We start from the raw sequence: 5,966 nt of genomic DNA, 5'->3' as shown, positions 1-5,966 counted from the left end.
AGCCATGTTTCAGTGAAACAAAAGATTCCAACCTTTCTGCTTTTACTTAGGTGCCGAATCTCGGTGATTTTCGGTAGAAGGCTTCTGATGTTGAGATGAAGCAGGTGTAGTCCTCGCATAGCCAGGAAAGAATCCACGTTCGGCCCCTCACTGCCGGTTCTCTCCGGCTCCTCCAAGAGTGACTGGCCTACGAGTACGGGGGCCCGAAGATCCAATCTGGCCTGCTCAGTTTCGCGTTGCCTGATGCTATCTCTCCCCGACGGATCTCCGCTGCGTCTCTCGGCGTCTCCACGCGCACCTCCACTCCCTGCGGCGACCATGGAGAAAAGCCGGCTCCCGACGTCTGGGTGACTCGTGCAGACCATTTCACCTGCTCTGGGCCTTTTTGAGATCGTAGTTCTTGGCATCGGACCTGGGCATTGATGTATATCCCCAGATAGTAACAGGCAGATGCAAATTATCAATTTTTCGCCGTTTACTTGCCGTTTGTCGCTGTTCTTATTGTTCTTATTTTTGCGCCTGGCTGGATACCAGCATGGATAGAGGAATGTGTCCATGAGGATTTTCTTTCCATACTCAAACTGTTTATTAAGTGAAGGTTTGTTTGTATTGTCACAAACATTTTGTAACTGCCTTTCAAACCTGATTTTGGGTCCAGTGTCTAAAAATACTTTTATAAACATGTATGCTAAAAACACCACAAGCACACCTGACTTGCCTGCTGCCATCTTGCCCCTTCCTTTGCCCCTTCCTTTGCCCTGTGTCTAGATATAGACATCATGTCTGACAAGTTTGAGGCAGATTGGACAATGTATGGTCAAGTTAAAAGAGTTAACTGTTTTCAGTTAAAATGTCTGTGTTGGAGGAGGGGAGAGGGAGGGGGGGGGGAGCTTTGGTAGCTAAGCAACCACGTGGCCAGGTGGAGTCGACCAATCAGAGCAGAGCAATCAACAGAAACTAACTGTCACTGACAATGCTTTGCTAAAGTGAGCAGCCAGAGGTGGACAAACTGAAAATTCTGGCCTCGAACAGAAAGCATTTTTGGCAAAACCATAACACCTATCACTAATCTGACTTCACTTTGAGCGTCCTGAGTTCTTCCTGAACGTCTACATATATTTTTTTTTAAGAAAAATGAAAAAATAGCTTTGTTAGAGCGATTTAAAAAAACTCTTACATCTGATTTTTTCAAAAATCCTCACGTGTTTTTAATATGGGACTCAATGGGGCAGTTGATGCGTTTTGGTGGCACTTCTCTGTGTCCTGCGCCCAAACTATAACTCTGACAGGTTTACAAGAGGATTGTGAGTGAGAAGACACATTTTCCTCCGTTTCTATGTATAAATTATTTCTGTAGAGTGGAATTTGCGGCCTGGAGCGCAGTTTTCAAATTTATTTTTTGACAATTCCTTCTCTCCCTCTCCACTCTGCTTGATGACATCACCGCTCTAGAGTCTGAACATTCCGCGCAATACACACACATGGGAAAATCTCCCTCCCCATTAGTTTGGAAAAATGGAAATGTTTTCGCACTTCGTGCGAAAACTATACGTGCAATCGCTTTGAAATTTCACAGGACTAGAGTTAAATTCAGGCCCTACAACTTTCTAAATCGGTTCGGAATTTTACGAGCAACGGTTTGCGAATGGTGAGGCCCCAAAGTTTGCGCAATGCGTTCCGGATGGGCCAAAAAGTGCACGTTTGTGCACGTTGTGCGAAAACGTGCGCGCCGATCGCTAAAAAAAGTCATTCCACACGATTCCCGATTAGGGCGCAACTTTTGACGTTTTTACTTTTCGCGATTTCTCAAAGCTGTGAGACTAGTTACCCGCCAAAGTTTTTACGGAAGAATAATCTATAATAATAATAAACATGAGCAATAATAAGAGATGCCTCGCTGCTCAGCCGTGGCACTAACTAGAAACAAAATTCCAGGGAAATTTTGGAGTGCCACGGGACTACTGCCGGATGATTCTCGTGGCTTAAATCAGCAGTTAAACAGGGACTGTGTCCTGAGTTCACAGACACCTCATACAAGTCTGTAGGACAAACGGTTCACTAGTTAGTAAAAGGGGGCGTGGCTACTAAAAGGGGCGCGGCTACTCAAAAGGGGCGGGGAAATAAACCACCAGTTAAACAGGGATTCTGTCCTGAGTTCACAAACACCTCATACAAGTCTGTAGGACAAACGGTTCACAAGTTAGTAAAAGGGGGCGTGGCTACTCAATGGGGGCGTGGCTTCAATCAGCAATTAAACAGGGACTCTGTCCTGAGTTCACAGACACCTCATACAAGTCTGTAGGACAAACGGTTCATTAGTTAGTAAAAGGGGGCGTGGCTAATCAAAAGGGGCGGGAATTTATGAAATATTGTTATGTAGCCAATCAGTGATGAGCTATCATCATGTATGACAAGTTTGAGGCAGATTGGACAATAGCTTGGTTTCAGTCACGTGATTGTGATGACGCGTTAAGGGGGCGTGATTACCAAATGGCTGTCCGGAAGTGAAAATGGCGACTACGTCTATGGAGGAAACCGTTCCAGAGAGTCCGTATTGTAGGGATTTAGAGCCAGTTTCTAGAATACGGTACAAACAATTAATAAGTAAATATGTTGGGCGTGACCCGTACCTCATGAACATGAATGAGTTTTCCAGTGAACTTAAGGATTTGCCGACCATCGAGGCTGTGGACATTACCAACTATCTGGTCCTTCAAACTTCGTACTATACGAAACAACAGATGAAGGCCTACAAAAGTATGGAGGCGTACAATTTTTTTGTAAGCGGGTGGGTCCACAACCTTGGTACCAAACGGCTCCGAGATGGATTTTGTTTGGTCTTCGCCAGGGTGAGTTATATTGTTGTTATATTATTTTATGTGTTAAGATGCTAGCAGCTAGCAGTAACTGCTATACATGTAATGTCAACAAACCATAGCAACAGAACTTAACGACCACGTTAGCTTGACAGTCGTTTATGTTTCAAGGTAAACCACTCTCAGAGGGCAAACGAAACACCGCTGAAGACGTGGATAATTGCGAAGGAGGATGGGGATGTCATTGCAGCTCATTGCAATTGCATGGCAGGGTTAGTCATTTATGTAGGCTAGCATGTTTACCATGAGATCACAGACACACACACACGTACTGCTAGCATACTGCCAGTGTACTTCAGAACCAGCGGGGAGAGAGCTTTCAGGGATAAACATGTTAATTAGTGTAAAGTGATACTCCATATTAGTATAGGTAGGCTATATTGCAGATCATCAAAATGTGCTGATATAGATTGAACGTTTTCCCTGATGTAGATTGCATTTGAGGTTTAAAAAAATGTCATTGTATTCTATTCACAGACTTTCAGAATCATGTTCTCATGTTGGAGCAGTTCTGTTTGCTATTGAAGCTGGGGTTAAGATGAGAGATATAGCTTCCTGCACAACTGAGCAGTGCAAGTGGCTGATGCCATCACATGTGAAAAAGGTAGGGTGACACATTCACAGCAAACCAGAAATGGACCACAGAAATGTGGACTTAATGATCTTCTTTGTGCTAACTTATTTTCAGATTCCTGCTGCTCCAGTAGCTCAGATTGACTTCTCCTCTGCAAAATCAAAAAAAAAAAAGCTTGACCGTTCCATCGATGGCAGGACAACTGTAAACAAGGTTGGGAAATCACTTCCATGCCCAAGAGTAACGAGAGGGTCAGAAACTTATGCTAGGTTTTTTGATACCTTAAACAAAAACTTCCCAAGGAGTGCAGCACTGATGGCTAGGGAGCCTTACTACAAAGATTTCATCCCCATATCTAGCATGCTTCCAAAAACTGTACTTGAATACAGGACACCAGAGACTCTGCAGCTACCCCCCAAAGAGCTTGGAGAGCTATGCCAGGATTTCCAGCTGGAAGAGCTCACTCTGTCCCAGGTCCAGTCTGTAGAGAGGGCAACTCGAAGTCAGAGCGCAAGCAGTATTTGGTTTAGGCAAAGAGCTGGACGCATAACTGACTCTAAGCTAAAACAAGTGCTTCAGACCAACCCCCAGCAACCACCTAAGAGTTTGATCAAGGCCATATGCTACCCAGAAGAATTTCGTTTCACCACAGCCGCTACAAGGTATTTAGGGTTTGAATTAGGGTAAGCAGAGGTAAGATTTGGGGTTTGAGGCTGTCCACATTAAGAACTGCAACTAATAAAGTGTTCTATGAAGTGGTTTTCATAGTTAATTCATGGTATGGACAGCCCTGAAGGGTCAACATTAGTTATAGGATTATAAGGCCAGGGTTATGCAGGAGTAGGACTAAGTATAGGGGTTAGGGTAATGGCATTTAAATCACTGAACTGGCTCTACACATCCAATACTAAGTAATAATTTCCTTTTCATGTTTTGCATGTGTACTGTTTACAGTTATGGATGCAAACATGAAGCACAAGCCAGAGGAGCGTATGAGAAGCTGATTGGTCGGGAGCATGCAGGCTTTTCATGTATGGACAGTGGTCTCTGGCTAAACCCCAAGTGGCCCTACATGGGGTCCTCCCCTGATGGGATTGTTACTTGTGTCTGTCACGGAACTGGCATCTGCGAAATTAAGGTAATATTACAGTCTCTGTTGTAGTCAAGTAGTGGTAAGTACTTGTAAGTTAGGAGAGGAGGTACCATAGAAGATAATGCTCTGGTCTGAGTCAAGTCCAAGTCCTGGACTTGAGTACTACAACACAAACTAATGACTAACCCGAGCTTGGAGGACTCAGACTTGACTTGTATTCTTTTTTGGCAGGTGGAGACTTTCCATAAGAATCAGTGAACTGAGCAAAAAGGCAGAAAATAATTGGCTAATCTATTGTTCATGTCCTTCTCACTGTGATTTTAGTGCCCACACTCTCGCCAAGATGAGACCAATCTGCGTTTGTGTGCTGACGAAAAGGGCTTCTGCCTCATCAATGAAGGGGATAATGTCATGCTGGACCGGAGTCATGAGTACTACTACCAAGTTCAGGCACAGCTTCACATTGTAGATGCTGAGTACTGTGACTTTGTTGTGTGGAACCGCAATGACATTTTTGTTGAAAGGATTTTGCCTGATCTTGAATTTTGGGATGATGTGATTCCTAAAGTTGAGTGCTTTTTTAGAAACGGTATACTTCCAGAAATACTGGGACAGCAAGTTACAAACTTGCATGTGTAATGTGATAAAAGTATATGAACTTAGGTCCAGGCACTAAGTGGGCTCTGTGATATATTGCTGTTCAATCAATACTGTTGTATGAGACAAGATGACATTTTGAATATTGCTATGACCTGAGTGTGGTCTTTGTATATATATATTGAGTAGTATATTAAGTTGTATATTGAGTAGCACTACACAATTTGTAAGATGCTTACTAAAAAGATGAAATGCCATTGAGAAGACAGAATAATACATGGTGGTTTATTTACAAGATTAGATGTTTTAACAATTGTTATAATAAATGCAATATGTGCAATAATACATTGGAATCCATTTCATTATATAAAAAACATATCGCCAGAACAATTGGACTAGTGGAGAAAAATATTATATTTAAAAACATATTTACAGACTGATGTGTGTCAGGTATTGAAAACTACTACCACTGTATTCTCCTCCCCCTCTCCCTCTCCTGTGAGCCAAGCAGGTGCTCCAGAACAACATGTGAGGGCTCAGGTACTGGACTGATTGATTATCCCTATCCCCCTCCCTCCTCCTCTTCCCCTCATCCTTACTCCAATGGGACAACAGACTCCAAAAGATTAGACAAGACACAGCAAATAACCCCAATCTTGTCAATCAATGCTAGTGCCTCACCTGATTTTGTTGCCATGTTCTCTATGGGCATAGCCCTGCTTTGCAGAATCTGATATTTCCTTCTGACTAAACCTATGACTCTCTCAACATGAATACGCAAATTGGCTATTTTTCTAGTTTCTGCCACCTCATACGCTGACAGCTG

At 43.2% G+C, this 5,966-nt stretch overlaps 1 long non-coding RNA gene across 1 annotated transcript; it reads left to right on the top strand.

The window, feature by feature from the left end:
- The first annotated feature begins 3,102 nt into the window (after window positions 1-3,102).
- Window positions 3,103-5,602, top strand: LOC131992546 (uncharacterized). The gene is made up of 4 exons (XR_009396222.1): window positions 3,103-3,480; window positions 3,565-3,663; window positions 4,405-4,588; window positions 4,868-5,602. It is a non-coding gene; the product is annotated as an uncharacterized LOC131992546 (long non-coding RNA).
- Window positions 5,603-5,966: the final 364 nt, after the last annotated feature.

This window comes from Centropristis striata, chromosome 19 (genome assembly GCF_030273125.1).
Source record: "Centropristis striata isolate RG_2023a ecotype Rhode Island chromosome 19, C.striata_1.0, whole genome shotgun sequence".
Lineage (NCBI taxonomy): Eukaryota > Metazoa > Chordata > Actinopteri > Perciformes > Serranidae > Centropristis > Centropristis striata.
This window is presented reverse-complemented; position numbering and strand designations above follow the sequence as displayed.